General features: G+C 39.4%; 1 protein-coding gene across 1 annotated transcript in view; it reads left to right on the top strand.

The window, feature by feature from the left end:
- The window catches only part of KLHL1 (kelch like family member 1), a 250,133-nt gene that overhangs the window by 146,690 nt on the left and 83,172 nt on the right, over positions 1–20,271 (top strand). The gene's annotated exons all lie outside the window — the stretch shown is intronic.

The raw sequence follows: 20,271 nt of genomic DNA on the forward strand, positions 1-20,271 counted from the left end.
CTGAATACTGTGGATGTTTAAGAGCAATACTTTTCAGAATTAGACAAAAAGAATGGCAGCCCTTCATTCAGAGTAGCTTCAATAAATCTGAAGATTAGGCAAACAGACACTCAAGATGTGCTGAGTTGTGAACTTGGAGAGGAGTAACCGCCTGCATTATAACATGCCAAAAAAGACATGTAGAATGGTAATTTTTCAAAAACAAAACAAAATAAACCAAAACAGACAGACTAAAATAATTACAACAGCAGCAACAAAACAAAACAACTACAAAAACAATAACAACAAACAACAACTTGGGCTTATGACAGATTCCAGGCTGAGTATAAACTCACTGTGCGAATGAAGAAAACTTCATATTGGGCTACATCAGGAAAACCTTTTCAGCAGGTTTCATGAAGTTATTGCGGTAATACCTGGTGTTGGTAAGGAATACCGTTATTTCCAATGAATTCCAATATTTCCAGTTTTGAACTCCACAGTTCAAGAGGTATAGGCAGAAGCTGGAGAAGGTCCAGTGATGGGCTAACAAGATGGTATGTGAGCTAGGAGACGGAGGGAACAAACTTCTTCAGTTTGGTGAAGTGAATGTGTACTAGGCCAAGTGATGCCCTAGTAGCAACTTAAAACTTCTTTAAGGGTAGTTCAAATGCTGATGGAACAAAATTCTTCTTGGGGACACCACATAATTTAAGAAGAGATAAAGGCCCATAGGTTGTAGCATGCAGTAAGTCTGTCAGTTTGGACAACTTGAAAGTTTTGGACAACTTCAGTTTCGACAACTGGTTACTAGTGGTGTCTCCCAGCGCTCAGTATCGGGGCAGTTCTCTTTAATATCTTTATCAATGATCTGGACGAGGGGATAAAGTGCACCCTCAGTAATTTTGCAGATGACACTGATAGGGTGCAAGTGCTTTAGGGTAGGAAGGCTCTGCAGAGGGATCTGAATAGGCTGAACTGATGCGCCGAGGTCAGCTGTAGGAGGTTCAATGAGGCTAAGTGCCAGGTCCTGCACTTGGGGCACAACAACCCCATGCAATGCTACAGGCTGGGGAAAGAGTGGCTGGAAAGCTGCCTGGTGAAACAGAGCTGGGCATATTGGTTGATAGCTGGCTGAAAATGAGACAGCAGTGTGCTCAGGTGGCCATGGAGGCCAACAGCATCCTGGCTTGTATCTGCAATAGCATCGCCAGTGGAGCCAGGGAAGTGATTGTCCAACTGTATTTGTCTCTGGTGAGGCCACACCTCAAATACTGTGTTCAGTCTTGGGCCCCTCACTGCAAGAAGGACATTGAGGTGGCTGGAGCGTGTCCAAAGAAGCTGCTGAAGGGTCTAGAGAACATATCTATAGAGGAGCAGCTGAGAGAGCTTGGGGTTGTTTAGACTGGAGAAAAAGAGGCGGAGGGGACACCTTATTGCTCTCTACCACTACCTCAAAGGAGCGTAGCAGTGTGGGGTTCAGTCTCTTCTCTGAGGCAACAATAACAGGACAAGAAGAAATGTCCTCAAATTGTGCCAGGGGAGGTTTAGGTTGGATATTAGAAACAATTTTTTCTCTGAAAGGGTTGTGAAAAACTGGAACTAGCTGCCTAGGGAAGCAGTTGAGGCGCCATCCCTGGAGGTATACAAAACAAGTGCAGACGTGGTGCTTAGGGGTATGGTTTAATGGTGATTTGGCAGTGCTAGGTTAAAGGTTGGACTTGATGATCTTAGAGGTCTTTTCCAACCTAAATGATTCTATGATTCTTAAATACATTTTCACAGAGGCGCCACTATTTTCACTGCCCTGCTGGTGGGGCCTTTGGAGCCATCTGGAACTGGCTGTGTCTGACATGGGGAAGGCCCTGGCTCCTCCTCACAGAGTACAGTCGTACAAGCCTGCCCACTGTAAAAACCTTGCCGCACACACCCAATACAGCTAGACAGGATTAAATGAGGTTAAATGACTGCTTATAAGTGTTTCTGAGGAAGGTCACAAAACAGATAATTAGCCAGCCATGAGTAAAGTTAGAAACAGCTGCCAGTTCAGTCGTATTTGTTAAAGGTGACATTTAGATTGTTCCATAATTGTACTAGCAATAATATCAGATCATATCAATGTCTACAGGAGTTATTACTACATAGGAAGCAAGAGACAATGTTCTCACATATCTAAATCTCTTCAGGTTCATTTGAGCATAGTTACTGTTCCTTAGAGATCAAATCCTGAACTGAGGGTCTGATGAATGAATAAAGAATTCAATGATACAGCAAAAAATATTGTTGAGCTTTTTCATCCTTGTCTATGAGTCTGCAAAATTTATTTCCTTCAGACCATGCAATAAAAATGACAAAAAGAATATGAGGCAAATACTTTTGGTTGTGAATCCTTGTTGCTATTCTGAATATTAACCTTCCAGGACGACTCTTTCTAACCCAAAATCTGGAAGGAAATCCAAGTTCAAATGCCTTAAAAATCAAGTAGAAGTTAATACTGGAATCCTCAAACAGCATCCCAAGTTTCCTTTGCATTGCATATATGACACTGCAAAACAAAAAGAAAAATTGAGAGACCTCAACCACCAGAGGTCAGTCACCTTTACTGATCAGTTTTTAACTCAGTCCCTGGCTCTAGACTGGACCATTTCAGTTAGCTCTTTTTTAGACAAGTATGTTAGCCCAGCTGATTCTGTTAGCTCAGTTGATTCTTGCCACGATCTGTTTACCAGTGTAAGCAAAGCATATGATTCTCTAACATGCTTAACTAGTTATTCTGTTTCAGTTAATTGTTTGAAGAATATGGGAAGAAAAATGAAGGTAGACTAAGAGTGGCCCCTCACAACACACTCTTTATGAGGTTTCAAGGAAAAAAAGCAGGAAAAGAATGCTTAGAAGAAGATTAAAATGAGATCTATCATAAATCATGATGCTGAGATTTACAGGCACTGTTTCATAGTGAAATCCTAGAAGGTCTGTGTTGTTTTTGTTTATTTGTTTGTTTGTTTAATTGGGGTTTTTGTTAGTTTACTTGCTTTTGTTTTTTGATTTTGCTTTCCAACATAAAATATGCTATAAAGAAAACACTGTCAAAGATGACAAAGTTTCAGGTTTCTATGTCAGAAATGTAAGTTTATTTTTCAATCTCTGTGCCAGCTGAGAAACTAGCACACAATGCTATGCATCTGTGCAGTCCTTAAGGACTAAATTCTAAATCTAGACATTTAAAAAAGCGAATGTAAACTGTTCACATATCAGCCTCACCATTAGCTTTTACTGTGTACAAAGAAATCATGTAGGCTATGTTGGGTGCTGGTCCCTGACCTAGTTCTTCAAAATATTTTTCTTTCTAATAAATATCTTCAAGATCTAGCGTTAGAGAATTGAGTGAGGCTATATGAAAGGAAGTCATAAGTCATTTGAAAGGAATACTGTTTTGTTTGTTCTGTGGATTACTGAAAGCTATGAAAAAGAGAAAATGGATTTGAAAACAAACAAAAAAATACAATTCCTTTGCTATTTGATAGCCTCATGTAAAATATCGTATTATGTATGTGCACATGTAAAGTATGTGCATATGTAAAGTATGCAATAATATATAAAGCATCAGGTGAATTAATTAAGAGGCAAGATTTCAAACTACTGTGTTTGGAAGCTCCTGATCATATTACAGAATCTAAATATATGTCTCACTAATTTATCTGTATTTGTTGAATAAATAGGAATTCTACTGGAATTCTACTTCATCTAGGCATCACATACTTTGCTTACCTCTGCATTGCTCATTGCAGTTATTCCTGCATTACCAAGCTGAGTGTTGTAGGTCTTTATCCATAATGCTAAAGGCAAGCCCCTGTATAGTTGACTTTCTTCTGGGTTTCTTCTAGTTTCTCTGTGGCCCCAGTAAGGAAGGATATCCTGAGACATGTCTAATAGCCCTAGTGTCCCTCGTTTATGAAGTGAAACTGTGCCAACTTTATTATACATCATCCTCATGAGAATATCCTGGACACCTTAAGTTGTCTGAAGTATGACTACATCCCATGTTTAGCAACTGAATTAAATCCTAGATTTCACAGAATCATAGAATCATAGAATGGTTTGGGTTGGAAGGGACCTTAAAGACCATCTAATTCCAACCCCATTGCCATGGGCAGGGACACCTAGACCAGGATGATCCACTAGACCAGGATGCTCAAAGCCCCATCCAACTTGGCCTTGAACACTTCCAGGGATGTGGCATCCACAGCATCTCTGGGCAACCTGTTCCAGTGCCTCACCATCTTCTGAGTAAAGAATTTCCTCCTTATATCTAATCTACATCTACCCTCTTTTAGTTTAAAGCCATTACCCCTTGTCCTATGACTATACTCCCTGACAAAGAGTCCCTCCCCAGCTGTCCTGTAGGCCCCCTTTAGGTATTGGAAGGCTGCTATAAGATCTTCCCAGAGCTTTCTCCTCTCCAGGCTGAACAACCCCAACTCCCTCAGCCTTAGTTGATCATCCTCATGGCCCTACTCTGGACTTGTTCTAATACTTCCATGTCCTTCTTGTGTTGGGGTCCCCAGAGCTGAAGTTTTAACAGAAAGTTATTGAGAACTGTAGGTGGAAATGTATTTTTTATTACCAAGAGGTGAAATTTTCCCTATTATGGTTTATACTTAAGTAAAAATCCAATAAAACATTGTCATTTTCATTGCACTGAAAATTAACTGAAAAGCTCTCTGAGAGAAGCAGGGTCAAAATTAAAATCTAATCACTAGACCTTAAGAAAACAGATCTGGGTTCCTTACTTTTAAATGCACTAAAAAAGATGAAGTCATAGAATAAAAAGATTATTAACAGATTGGAAAGATTGACTGAAAATGAAGGATTAAATTTATAGCCTCTGTTTTATGATGCCTCCTTTCACTCTCAAGGTTCTTTAATTATAATGGCAGTGTGGTCAGACTTAAGTAATAGGATATCAAAATATATAATTCAGAATTCAGACAGCTCACCTCATCTTTTTCTGACCCTTTCCCAAAATAGAATAGTTTCTTCTGTGCTTGTGTCTCCTGTTCCAGGACTGAAGCTGCATCTGGAAATATCCTCCAGCAATTCAGCAGCATGTTTGAGCCTCTGCCTAGCCCTGTATGTTCTGCTAGTGCTAGTGAAACCCCATTTACTGAGATAAAACAATCAATTGTTTTTGCTGAATGTCTGAATACAGTGTAATATAGCTGTTAGTGTCAAGACTACAGCATGAGCCAAGAATGTGTGCAGCTTCTTTTGGGCAAAACATTCTTTTTACTACATTTCTTAAGAACATGAGGAATTGCTGATGATTGATGGGTTGCTGAAGAAATTTACAAGCAAGAGTTCAGAGTTAACACATGATAGTAGGTGCCTAGAATAGCATGACTAGTAAGAATGAGGATGTTAAGCATATGTTTTAATGGATCTCAGCAGAGGCATGCATGATAAAGGATACAAATATTTACTTGCAGAAATGGCTAAGTTAAAGATAACTTGTACTCCACCAGCACATTGTGTTTATAATGGATGTTTTTGCAATGACTTGTAATAGTAGATCATCAGTTAACAATAAAAGCTAAAAAGCAGCATAGGATAAAAAATAAATATTATTGCCTTTATGCCTGCAACACTTCTAATAATACCCCTTTTACAGGCTTGCTAGTCACATCAGTAGGATAATGCATAACCTTTGAGTATTAAATACACTGTGGCTCAGATTCAGTGAAACTAATGTAGGCATCTAAATTAGATTTCTTGCCCAGGGACAGAACCAATCCTGTCCTAAGGTGAAATATTTAAATATCCTGTAAAATCACTAGGGAGAAAGTGAACTGATCTACCTTTTGTGAATCTGTGGTTCTATCCTTATTTCTACAGAGATGCTGTAGGTAACCTGTAGAAAATGCTGCCACTAAATCCTCTCAGAATGCACACATTACAACCGATCGTATATGATTTTAAAGTGTGTGCTAATTTCCATATTACACTCAAGTAAATCCTAGGCTGGCTAACTGACATTGTGAGACAAACTTGCAAGTTCCTTGCATGGGAAGGAATTTGTGAAAGAGGTATTTTTGTCTCCAACTGAAAAACAGTTAACCAGAGAGTCATCAGTATGCTGAGATTCATCGGTTCTAAAGTTTTCAGCCCTTCGGGGCTAAATGAAGAAATTGCAGAAACCTTTGCAGGAGGACAGCCTGCTCCACCAGGGGCCTCTCCAGAGGCCACAGGGGAACTTCTGCTCCGGCACCTGCAGCACCTCCTGCCCTCCTTCTGCACTGACCTTGGGGTCTGCAGGGCTGGTTCTCACTTGTCTCTCCCAGCTGCTGTTGTGCTGCAGGTTTCTTCCCTTTCCTAAATCTGCTCTCACAGAGGTATAAACAACATCACTGGCTCTGTCCAGTGGCAGGTCCCTTTGGAGCTGGCTGCAACTGGCCCTTATCTGACATGGGGCAGCTCCTGGATTCTTCTCACAGAGGCCACCCCTGCAGCCCCCTGCTACCAAAGCTTTACCACATAAGCATTACCCAATACAATGTATTAGTAGAATTATTCATTTTGGGCATTTGTAACATTTATCCTTGAAATATACTATATGGAAAAGGTATTTAAGTTATAGACCGTTCCATTTATACAAGGTTTTCTTGTCTTTTTTTTTTTTTTTCCTATTTTTAAGGGCGACAGATCATATTTGAAACAGAAAAAGATTATTTAGGGGAAAAGTGATTCTTTTGTATGCCATTTCTTTGTACTTTACTCTTTTGTAGGAGATTTATCAAAATGACATCAATTTTGCTGTACTACAGTTAACTTCAGTAAATAGGTAACTATTAATTAAATACAAACAAAAAAGTATTTTGCAAATGTAGGCTATTACTTGTTATTGACCAAATAGCATTTGCCTTCCATTTCTTGGTATCTGTCATGCTTTTATCAAATCCTTTACTTCATTTATCGCTTTGAGAAAAGAAAAAAATAATTTGATTCAGAACAGCTTGAAATGAAAATATCTACCTCTGAACTAAAGGAGACATAGAATAATTTACCACAGTCCAGCCTTTTTGCTGCAGCTAGTTTCCTTATGTATTTCCTTATGTATTTCCTCTTTTTTATGTGATTTGTTCGGTTGTTTGTTTGCCTTCCTTAGGAACACAGTGTGCCCTCTATAACTTTTCTTATTTCTTATAGAGCACTTTAACAGAATTACAAAATATGCAGGAATACCAAAATTATGATAGTACATTTTTATTTTTTTTCCTCAAAGATTAGAGAAGAAAAAACAACATACCTTAGGACAGATTCATTTTCCCTAACTGTAGATATCTGGAAATTAAATATCTTACAACTGAGATTTTATTTACTTTAGTTAGTTAGTTTAAGAATAGATTTATCTTGACATAAACATTTTTTCTTCTTTCCATATATTATGGAGAAAGCCTAGTATGATGAAATCAAATATAGATGCTGGCATCTATATAATTAGGTATAGATAAATCTTGCATCTTAGATTTTGTGCTCCATATTTTATAAAATCATGGTCAAAAGACATCATCAGAGACAGATGTATAATCATTTATAATAAATGCATAAATACATAGATAGATTAGATAGATAGATAGATAGATAGATAGATAATAGATAGTAGATACTGTTTTCCTAAAATGAATAGCATTTGTTTCACCACCACATCAGGGTGATAAATAAATTGTTCAAATTGGTGCCAGTTTCACCCAGTAGTGCTATTTAGTCTGACACAAGTCAGCGTGTGTGCCAAAAAGTGTGGGCATATTTAAGAATTAATTTAAAAGTAAAGTTTGAACAGTGTGGTAAAAGATAAGGGACCACTTATACAAATAATATGAAGATTTTAATAAATGGGCTCATTAAATCATAAGCTTTGGGGAAGTGTTAATGCTGTGAAAGTGGTTTCAACAGCACATTTTAATTACTTATCACAGGTGCTACCAATGAATATTCCAATCCCATTACTCAGTCAGTTCATTCAAGAAAGTGGGAGAAAATAATCAGTTTCTTCATTTTTATATCATAAGCAAAGCCTCAGAGAATGTGTGTGTGATTGTTTGTTTATCTAATATATTCATTTTTGTAACCTAATGATAGTTTAAGGAAAACAAACTTCAGTTATTCTTCTTGGGTGTTGTACCCTGAGGATTACAATTAAAGGGTAGAATGTCCCAGAAGATTTATTCTGAGTAAGATTTTTTTTTTTTTTAATGTGTGGGTAAGAGGTTGAAACGATAAGTCAATTAAACACTGAACACATTTACAGTGAGTTGGTCACCAAATATACCAGTGTAGTAGATGTCAGAGTTCAGTTGTTAGACATAAAACAAGACCATCCATTATTATTGTTATGTGACTAATCTCTTTACAATATATTATCACCTGCTTAGCTATATAGATCACAGACTTACAGACGAACTAGTGAAAGTGTGTTGTCTAAGTAATAAATCTTAACCATAGAATCATAGAATGGCTTGGGTTGCAAGGGACATTAAAGATCATATAGTTATAGAATGGTTAGTCATATGTTTCAAGAGTGAATTGGTCTAGACTTTCTTAAAGATCCTCAAGTCTGCGACACCACTGAGGAGGAAAATTTCCCTTCTTTGAAAATACAGAAATCTGAGGGATTAATTACATAATGTAGTGTTTATAAAAATAAAAATTGTGTATTTTTCCTTATTAGAAAGTGTTACTTATTCTCTCTTGCCGAAAACTGTTCTTTTCTATAGGTGTCAAACAGGAAATTCAGTTACTGTTACAAGAGCAAAAATTAAAGTGAAATTGAAAGAGACAAGCTGTATTTTAATTCCATTCCACGGTATCATTATGCTATTCATTTCATGATTCTGTTTCACTTTTACCTTGGACAAAGGAAGAAAAAACTATTTTCGAACTACCCCATAGTAATGGAGAACTCTTGGTTCTGAGATACATTCTTTTATTTTTTTCTTAGGCATATAAGCACTATCATACAAAACAACAACAACAACAAAAAAAAACAGCTATGAAGTAAGGACATTTAGGATCAGCAGAAATGATCAGAAAATGTAAATTTTCAATTGAATTAGAAGAAGTAAGAAAACTAGGCTATATTTTCTGCAGGAAAACAAACAAAACCAAGTCAACATAAACAAAAGACAAAGGAAAAACAAACACAAAAAAACACATGGTATGTAAATATTCTTTGATTCTGAAGATTTCAATGTGAAAGCCAAATTATTTTGAAAGTTCCTTTTTTTTCATGGATTTTCTTTCAGTCTTGGAAAAGTAACAAAATTTATTATTAATTCTTTTTCTTTTTTGTAACATATATGTTTATAAGCAGTTTTTTCAGGGTTGTGTGACCTGTGAAAGAGATGGTAAAAAAAAAAAATAAATCTGTCACTGAAAGCTTACTCATGTATCTTTCTGAGCCCCAAAAAGGGTGTTTGCATTTACACCTTTGTTCTTGGGTAAATGCCAGGGAGTTAAATAATTAAACTGAATTTCATTGTAATGCCTGTTAAAGAATCAAGAAATATGTGAAAACATAAATGGCCGCTTAAAAATACTTGTTTGTGAAGACTAATGTGTAATTGGTTAACTCAAGAATATACTTTTTACATTGATTTTTGTAATAAGTGCTAGTGCTGAGTTTTTTCTCTGCTCATATTATATTAATTTTTGGAATTTTCAGTATGATTTTCACAGAATCACAGAATCGTCTAGGTTGGAAGAGACCTCCAAGATCACCTAGTCCAACCTCTGACCTAACACTAACAAGTCCTCCACTAAACCATATCACTAAGCTCAACATCTAAACGTCTTTTAAAGACCTCCAGGGATGGTGACTCAACCACTTCCCTGGGCAGCCCATTCCAATGCCTAACAACCCTTTCAGTAAACTTTTTCCTAATATCAGACCTAAAGCTCCCCTAGCACAACTTTAGCCCATTCCCCCTCATCCTGTCACCAGGCACGTGGGAGAATAGACCAGCCCCTACCTCGCTACAGCCTCCTTTAAGGTAACTGTAGAGAGCGATAAGGTCGCCCCTGAGCCTCCTCTTCTCCAGGCTGAACAACCCCAGCTCCCTCAGCCGCTCCTCTTAAGATTTGTTCTCCAGACCCCTCATCAGCTTCGTCGCCCTTCTCTGGACTCTCTCGAGCACCTCCATGTCCTCCTTGTAGCGAGGGGCCCAAAACTGAACACAGTACTCGAGCTGCGGCCTCACCAGAGCCAAGTACAGGAGGAAAATCACTTCCCTAGCCCTGCTGGCCACACTGTTTCTTATACAAGCCAGGATGCTGTTGGCCTTCCGGGCCACCTGAGCACACTGCTGGCTCATATTCAGCCAACTATCAACCAGTACTCCCAGGTCCTTCTCTGCCAGGCAGCTTTCTAACCACTCATCTCCCAGCCTGTAGCTCTGCTTGGGGTTGTTGTGCCCCAGGTGCAAGACCTGCCACTTGGCCTTCTTGAACTTCATGCAGTTGGCCTCAGCCCATCGGTCCAGCCTATCCAAATCCTCCTGCAGGGCCTTCCTTCCCTTGAGCAGATCGACACACGCACCTAACTTGGTGTCATCTGCAAACTTACTGAGGGTGCACCCGATCCCCTCATCCAGATCATTGATAAAGATATTATATAGAGGACTGGCCCAATACTGAGCCCTGGGGGACGCAACTAGTGACTGACCTCCAACTGGATTTGGCTCCATTCACCACAACTCTTTAGGCCCGGCTATCCAGCCAGTTTTTAAACCAATGAAGCATACGCCAGTCCAGGCCATGAGCAGCCAGTTTCTTGAGGAGAATGTTGTGGGAAATGGTATCAAAGTTACCTTACTACCTTACTACCTTACTGAAGTCAAGGTAGAACACATCCACAGCCTTTCCCTCATCCACCAAGCGCGTCACTTTGACATAGAAGGAGATCAGGTTTGTCAAGCAGGACCTGCCTTTCATAAACCTATGCTGACTGGGCCTGATCGCCTGCTTGCCCTGCAAGTGCCGCGTGATGACACTCAAGATAATCTGCTCCATGAGCTTCCCTGGCATTGAGGTCAAACTAACAGGCCTATAGTTCCCCGGGTCTACCTTCCGGCCCTTCTTGTAGATGGGCGTCACGTTTGCTAGCCGCCAGTCGACTCGGACCTCCCCTGATAGCCAGGACTGCTGATAAATGATGGAAAGCGGCTTGGCCAGCTCCTCCGCCAGTTCTCTCAATACCCTTGAGTGGATCCCATCCGGCCCCATTGGCTTGCATACATCCAAGTGCTGTAGCAGGTCGCCAAACATTTCCTCATGGATAGCGAGGGCCACTTTCTGCTCCCCATCCCCTTCCACCAGCTGAGGGTACTGGGTATCCAGAGAACAACCGGTCTTGCCGCTAAAGACTGAGGCAAAGAAGGCATTAAGCACGTCAGCCTTTTCCTCATCTTTTGTAACTAAGTTTCCCCCCCCATCCAGTAAAGGATGGAGATTCTCCTTAGTCCTCCTTTTTGTGTTGATGTATTTATGAAAACACTTTTTGTTATCTTTAACGGCAGTAGCCAGATTGAGCTCCAGATGAGCTTTGGCCTTTCTAATTTTGTCCCTGCACAGCCTTGCAACATCCTTATAGTCCTCTTGAGTAGCCCGCCCTCTTTTCCAAAGATTATAAACCCTCCTTTTTCTCCTAAGCTCGAGCCACAACTCTCTGTTCAGCCTGGCCAGTCTTCTTCCGCACCAGCTCGTCTTTGGGCACGTGGGGACAGACCACTCCTGAGCCATTAAGATTTCCTTCCTGAAGTGTGCCCAGCCTTCCTGGACTCCTCTGCCCTTCAGAACCACCTCCCAAGGGACTCTGCCAGCCAGTCTCCTGAACAGCTCAAAGTCAGCCCTCCAGAAGTCCAATACAGCAGTTTTACTGATCCCCTTCCTGACTTCGCCAAGAATAGAGAGCTCTACCATTTCGTGGTCACTCTGCCCAAGACAGCTCCCAACCACCACATCTCCCACCAGTCCTTCTCTGTTTGTGAACAGAAAGTCTAGTGGGGCACCTCCCCTGGTAGGCTCTCTAACCAGCTGCGTCAGGAAGCTATCTTCCACGCCCTCCAGAAACCTCCTAGACTGCTGGGAGGCTGGCTGCTCTGGGCTGTGTTGTGCTTCCAGGATATGTCTGGGAAGTTGAAGTCCCGCACAAGAACAAGTGCTGACTATTTCGCAAGTTCTGCCAGCTGCCTGTAGAACTCCTCATCCATCTCCTCATCCTGGTTCGGCGGTCTATAACAGACCCCCACCAGGATGCTTGCCTTGTTGGCCTTCCTGCTGATCCTAACCCACAGAGACTCAACCTTATCATTCCCAGCCTGAAGTTCCACAACATCAAAACACTCTCTAATACAGAGAGCCACACCACCACCCCTTCTGTGCTGCCTGTCCCTTCTGAAGAGCCTGTAGCCAGATGTTGCAGCACTCCAGTCATGAGAGTGGTCCCACCACGTTTCCGTGATGGCAACCAAGTCATAGCCTGCCTGCTGCACGATGGCTTCCAGCTCCTCTTGTTTGTTACCCGTGCTGCGTGCATTAGTGTAGATGCACTTCAGTTGGGCCATTGCCTTCTCCCCCGGCCTTGCCATTGTTCCCCCTGGCACAGCTCCAACAAGCCTTATTTCAGCCCCGTCCCACTTCTTACCTAGTTTAAAGCCCTCTCAATGAGCCCTGTCAGCTCCTGGGTTAGGATCTGTTTTCCCCATAGAGATAGGGACCCATCTGCGGCCATCAGGCTGGGTGCCGAGTAAAGCGCCCCATGGTCAAAAAAAGCAAAACTTCTGTGTTGGCACCAGCCTCTGAGCCACATGTTTATCAGGTGGGCTTTCTGTGTCCTCTCTGTACCCCTCCCTGCCACTGCAGGGATGGACGAAAACACCACCTGTACTCCCGCTCCATCCACTAACTGTCCCAGTCCCCTAAAGTCTCATTTGATAGCCTACTATACTTTATGACAGTAAATAGGTAAAGTGATTTAGGATAAAACAATATGAGATTTGGAAACCATCTGGAATGTGTTAATCTAGATTAAATATTTTTGCACCAGAAAAACAAATTAATTTGAACAGTACAAGAAAAAAATAAAGCAAAATCTTTCGTTAAGCTGTTCCATCTCCCAACCTTATTGGACTTTTACTAAAAAAAATAAAATAAAACTTCTGTCAGTTCTAAAGCAGAAAATGGGTTTAAATGGTTTATAATAATACAAAGTCACACTTTATCTGAAACCCTGCCTATTTTTACTGATTTCAACCTTCTTACTGAGATTAGCATTTAAATTATCTACCATCAATTTTATTTAAGTTTTTAACAATGACTGATGGCTATTCAATAGCTGTAGACTAAACCAAAGATCTTGTTCATATCATCCATCATTTTAATCCCAAGGAAGACATAGATGTATCCATTAAGGTAGAATCCTGAATTAATATAAGCATGACCAAATGCATTCATAGAAAGATAGATCCGTTCAGTATACTGTTATTATTCATTCAGTATACTTTTGTTTCTATCTATAAGCTCAAGTTTAGCTGCAAATAATTACATTTGACATCAGGTTGTTCTTGGAAAAATAAATAGCAAAACTACAATCATTGCAGATTTGTCCTGAAAAACACGCTATCTCCAAAATCAAAAAATGTAAATGAAAACTGCTGATCAGTTGCCATTTGCAGAACCAATGTTCAGATCAGTCAAGGAAGTGTGCATAAATTTTAGGAAAATGGAGCATTTCATCAAACTCTTTAAGATGAAACAAACAAATGAAATTAATTAATTCACTGCTTTGTTTACCTAATAGGTTCAGAAGTTTCTAAAGAAGGATAAGGAGCTTAAAAATTATTAAACAATTAGTCTTTATAACAAGAGGTTTTGTATCCAACAGAGGCAGCTCAGAGATGTTTCATTTTGTAAAAAAGATAGTAATACTATGTGAGAGGTTTTTTTTTTCTTTCGTGTTTGCAGTATAGCATGAATAGCCTAGCTAATATTTCTTAAAATAGTTATATACATTTTTAATCAGGATTTTAATTGTAATTATGATTATTTTAAGTTTAATTAATTTTAATTAAGTTGAATTCTGCAGTTATGATGGAATTTGCAGGCATTTCTATCAGTTGCCTAGAAAATACAGTGTAAAACAGTTTATTCCTTTCACCACATTAGGGAACTAAACTAATTCCATTCATATACCAGTACAGTGACATAAGAATAATGACTTCTTTTTCTACCAGCTTTAGACAGATAAAAAAGTTTCTATTAGGGCAGGATATATGTGGTAAGATTTTGAAGATGGACTAACAGTTCTTTTAAGGAAAGTTTTAAAATGATTTTTATACTGTCCAGGAATTGATACAAACCAGTTATTTGTTTTTAATCTGTACAAAGAAAAATAGTGACCTTACCCTTCAGCAGCCTGTTCTTTCCTAGTAGCTGTATTACTATGATCAACAATAACCAACCATAACAAATCTGTACATGGAAGAAAACACATAAAAGGATGATGGTGGCTAATCAAATCTCTCTCTTGAAGACCATTCAATATGCACACTCTGTGTCATTCTTGCTTCAGATTTTTGTTTCATATGGTAATGTGTTTCTCTGATTCAAGGTTGTCAAGTGACTTCAGATACATTTTGGATCAAGAAAGAGACTCAGGGGCTTTGTTAAACAAAATGTGCCATAAAAATCTGCATTTCATTTACTCACAGTTCATTTAAAGGATTTTAAGCTTTTTGTTCTTCTATTATGATTATTAATACTATTAGGATAAGACAAATCCTGTGTTCTGCATGACATTGGCATGTAGATTTCTGAGGGCACAGGACTCTATGTGTTTTACAGGGAAAATGAATCTGGATGCTGGGAGAATTTTTAAAGAATAGGAAATTGCTTTCTGCCTACTGTAAAATTAATATATTTGGGTATTGAATTCTATTCAGGGTATAGTATAATGATATGTCATTAAGGACTATTCAAGGAACTAAATCAGAATAAATATGCAAAGAACATAAAACATTTTGAATAATGCTGTGCCCTTTTGACAGCAACTATCACTTGAAATTAGAAGACAAAATCTTTTCAAGTGGTAAAAGAAAAGAGTTTGTTAGGATACGATCTGATTTGAGAGAGTAAGACAGAGAGAAGGAAACACCAAATAGAGATAAGTACTTTGCTTTGGCCAGATTTTGAGATACATTATCAAAGCAAAATGATCAATTCAGACATACTGGAACTAACGGACAATGGATAATGTAATATTCAAATACTTTTATATTGTTCATACTCATTACCTGAAGAAAAGAACTTAAAAGCTTAAAAAATTTAATGAAGACCAAAATATTATCCCCATAATTAGTCAATGGCCTGTTATGTCATCTCAGATAAGAACAGTTGAAATGTGTTGTCTTTATTTTAAGATTATTTTCTGGACTCTATACATTTTTCTCCTAATGATTAGTGTTACCAGTGCTCCATCTCAATTTTTAAGCAATAAGTTGAAAAACTTGCTTTGTGTCAGTCCTGATTCTTTGTGGCTTCCAGTTTCCTACAGTGTTAACAGAAATCTCCTTTTCCTTGAGGAACAAAAGCCTTAGAAATCTAGTCCAGAATAAGTCTTCGGAAAGCAAAAAATAATTGTTTTTACAGCACTGTGGTTACTTCACAGTTCTGTGTTTGCATCTCTTAATAAAAAGCTTCTGTCATTACCATTTACATAAATATGGGCTCCTCTGAAGTTTAGTTTTATAATATCAAAATTTACAGTAATATACATAAAAAGTCTGATAATTGAAAAGATCCTGTGGGAGGTCCTAAGGTTCTATACATTTTTAGTTATAATAATATTTGCAAATAAATATCTGTTTTGAAATTAGCCTAACATAATATAAGACTTCTTTGCAAAACAGAATGACTTATGTAGCTGTCTCTAAGGTATGGAAGATCAGGCATGATTATTCTAGCTTTAGTCCTATAGTGGTAGGAATCCGATAATGTTTCCTTATCTCCCCTTTTGGGCAATCACTTTTATGACTGAGGCACATCTGAGGTAGTGGAATTTCAGATTTATTTTCCCTTGATTAATGGAATATTGTCTCATTTCACAGTTTTTACAAAGTAGGAAGTGCTGTCTGAACAATCATGACATGTTTCATAGAATCATAAATGGGCTTGTGTTGGAAGGGACCTTAAAGATCATCTAATTCTAACCTCCCTGCCATGGGCAAGGACACCTCCCACCAGACCAGGTTGCTCAAAGCCCCATCCAACCTGGCCTTTAACACCTCCAGGGATGGGGCATCCACAGCTTCTCTGGGTAACCTGTTCAGGTGCCTCACCACCCTCTGAGTGAAGAATTTTCTCCTAATCTAAATCTACTCTCTTTTAGTTTATAACCATTCCCCCTTGTCCTATCATTATCTGCTGGAGCAAAACGTTGCTCTCCATCTTTTTTACAAGCCCCCTTTAAGTACTGAAAGGCTGCAATGAGGTCTCCCTGGAGCCTTCTCTTCTTCAGGCTGAATATTCCCAGTGCTCTCCCTCCCAGTGAGGAGGGGAGTGAGAGAATGGTAGTGGTGGAGCGCAACTGCCCAGCTTGGTGAAGCCACCACACTCTGCTATCTACAGATGACGTAATGATAAGGATTTACCAGTACCATGATAAGGATTTACCAGTACCGTGGTGATACTGCAGATCTACATGAGTGTTTTTAGGTACTGACAGAAGTTTTATTTGCTTTTTCTTCCACAATATCACAGTATACCTGCTACAGCAAATACTGTCTTCTTTCCCAGATCTGCAATGTCTTAGATGCTAATTGACCCATTTTATTCTCAAGGTGAGACAGATCTGTGTTCTCTCTCTTCGTGTTGCTTTCTATAGTCTTGTAGACTTGCCAAGAGTGGGGTGCAGAGGCAGAGAGGGTTAATATTCCCTTCCCATGCGGGTGGCATCCTTTTTTTCCTTAACAGTGGTGGACTTCCATTCTAGATGCCAGAGGTTCAACAGAGGAGCATGGGACCTCTCCATCTCTTAGTTGATCATTTCTGTGGATGTGAGTTTTCATTTAATATCATTCAAAGGAAATAATCAAATCAGTAATACTCTCACATGGATCATACTTTTACTCAGCTGGGCAGTTGAGCTCCATCACAACCACCTACCCCACTCCAAAGGGAAAAGGGGAGAAAATACAATGGAAAGGGCTCAAGGGTTGAGATAAGGTCAGGGAAATCACTCAACAATTATCATCATGAGCAAAACAGATTCACTGCAGGGAGATTAATAAAATTTATTACCTATTAATAACAAGCAAGAGAAGTGAGAAACTAAAAGGAAATTAAAAACACCTTCCCCCAATCCGCCCTCTTCTACATACTCCTCCCAAGCGGTGCAGGGGAATGGGGAATGGGGGCTGCGGTCAGTCCCTAACGCTTTGTCTCCACCACTCCTTCATGGTCACTCTCTGCCCCTGCTCCACATGGGGTCCCTCCCACGGGATGCCGTCCTTCCCGAACTGATCCTGTGGGGGCTGCCCATAGGCAGCAGCTCTTCAAGAACTGCTCCAATATGTGTCTGTACCACGGGGTCTATCTGTCAGGAATAGAGTGCTCCTGCGGGGGCTCTCCATGGGCCGCAGCCTCCTCCAGGCCACATCCACCTGCTCCACTGGGGGCTCCTCCACGGGCTGCAGCGTGGAGATCTGCTCCATGTGGGACCCATGGGCTGCAGGGGGACAGCTTGCTCCACCAGGGGCTTCCCTACAGGCCGCAGGGGAACTGCTGCTCTGTGCCTGGAGCACCTCCTGCCCTCCTGCTGCACTGACCAAGGTGTCTGCAGGGCTGGTTCTCATTCTCACTATTTCAGCTTCTGTTGTCCAGCATTTTTTTCCCCCTTTCTTAAATCTGCTCTCACAGAGGCACAAACAACGTCACTTATTGGCTCGGCTCTGGCCAATGTCTGGTCCCTTTGGAGCCAGCTGAAATCGACCCTTATCTAACATGGGGCAGTTTCTGTACTCTTCTCATAGCCCCTGCATCTCCCACTACCAAAACCTTGCTATGTAAACCCAATGCAAGTGGCTAGGGGAGTTTTCTGAGGTTACTGCAAAAGTAGAGCTTCTCACAAGCTGTGAAAGGTGAAGACCTCAGTAGTAAGGGTGCAGTCCCACAGTGTGCCCACTGTCAGTCCCACTATCTGTCACTGTACCAGTACCAACCTCCTGCTGCTGTGCTCATTAGATTCGACTTTCCTTTCGGCAGTACTTGACTACTTTTCACTCCAGATCTCAAATTGAATTTGCTTCCCTGAAATGAAGCATGCCAACTCTCTGCAGCATTGTGTTGAAGGTAATTTAGAAGTACAGCTGAGAAAGGACTTGTTGTTATGTTTTTGTTGTTGTTGTTGTTTTTTATCAGTGTTTTTTAAAATGGTAAAAATGAGAAACACAGTGACACAAAGTTACTAAAAATTCTCAGAATATTGGTAGTCTGAGAAATTCAAGCAGCTCCAAAACCAGTATAGTAGTTTAACTCTGCTGAAGTAGCACCAACATGGTTCTAAAAAGCAACAGCTCTGTGAAATTCTACGTGTTACTAAACTCAGAAATCTTCATTTAATGTTAGATACATTTCTCTTTTAATTAAGTGTGTCATAGCTATGAAGTAGTAAGCTGAACATAGTAGGGTTTCCAGGGAAACATCCTTTTTAATTGAATTTCCTGGTCACATGTATCCTGATTAAATGTATTGAATATTTTAATGTAATAAGGAAAGATAGCTATGGACTAGAAAATATTTAAACAGAATATTGAAACAGACAAGATAAAACAGTTGGCTTTATGTTCCATTTGTTTTTTCTAAACAATAGCTGAAATTTCAACTTTTTTTTTTTTGTAAACTCACAGAGTTTAGCCCTTAGATTACTCAGAAATCCACTGTTTATCACAAATTAGCCAATGTGACAGAATAAGTACATAGGAGTAGAGGAATTAATATTTTTCACAAAATTATTTTTCTCATACCTGCACCATTGGGAAAAGTGCACGAGATAGCATGTTTTACCCGATCATAACATAACAAGGAGATCTTTATTATTTCTTTCTTTTGAACAAAAAAATATTTTTATGGTTTGGCCATTGAATAAAACTTTATTTATTTATTCATGAGGGAAAAAATGCAGGTTGCTGTCTGCTTTTTGAAGTTTTCAATAGAAATGGTTTCTCATTTCCAGGATGTATTTCTAATCACAAAGAAAAAGAGATGCAGTCTTTATTTGTTGCTGGTGCATGAAATCTCCATATTTTTGGACAGGACAGTGTTCATTGATTATCACTCCTGTATTTAAAACATATGGCAATTCAGTTGCAAGATCTTATAAATACTTATTTTAAGAGTCTAAGCACAGATTATAACACCAGAATATAGACACAGCTGTCTGACTGGAAGTCAACAAATATGATTGTTGGACTTTCATCCTTGCTGGTAAAATAGGTTTGTCATAAAAAAAACTTGTTGTCAATTGCATTAATTCCATTAAGCATTAGGAAACGTAGGCTACTATACATTATCTCAAATTTATGCAGAGGAAACTGATAATTTGATTTCTCAGCTTTGTTGTGCCTGTATGATGATAAATTAATTTTTGACAGAGTACACTGTTTGGTTCAGTATCCCTAAATGATATAGCATTTTGCAAGAGAAAGCTTCATCCTGTTTAAAACTCTGAACGTGATTTGTCTTTAGATCTTTGATTTTTCATCTACTGAGTAGTGTGCTGAGGACTTCAAAGGTGAAAGAATCACAAAAAATGATATATTAAGAATCTTAATATTATGAAATGTAAATTAATGTTATGAAATACAGCTACCATTAGTGTTTATTAGCACACTTTAATATTCTTAGTAATGTGGACTGCATAATAACTGTCATGGTTTAACCTTGGTGGGAAGCTCAGCCCCACACAGCCCCTAGCTTACCGCCGCCCCTCGCATACCCCTCTTTAGTGGGACTGAGGAGAGAATTGGGAAGGTAAAAGTGTAAGAACTTGTGGGTTGGGATAAAGACAATTACTAGGTAAAGAAAAGGATGCACATGCTATCAAAGCAAAACAAGGAATTAATTCACTACTTGTGGTCAGCAAGCAGGGCTCATCACATGTAGCAGTTACTTGGGAAGACAAACGCCATCACTTCAAATGTTTACCCCCAGCTTTTGTTGCTGAGCATGATGCCATGTTATGGA

Source organism: Anser cygnoides, chromosome 1, assembly GCF_040182565.1.
Source record: "Anser cygnoides isolate HZ-2024a breed goose chromosome 1, Taihu_goose_T2T_genome, whole genome shotgun sequence".
In the NCBI taxonomy this organism is placed as follows: domain Eukaryota; kingdom Metazoa; phylum Chordata; class Aves; order Anseriformes; family Anatidae; genus Anser; species Anser cygnoides.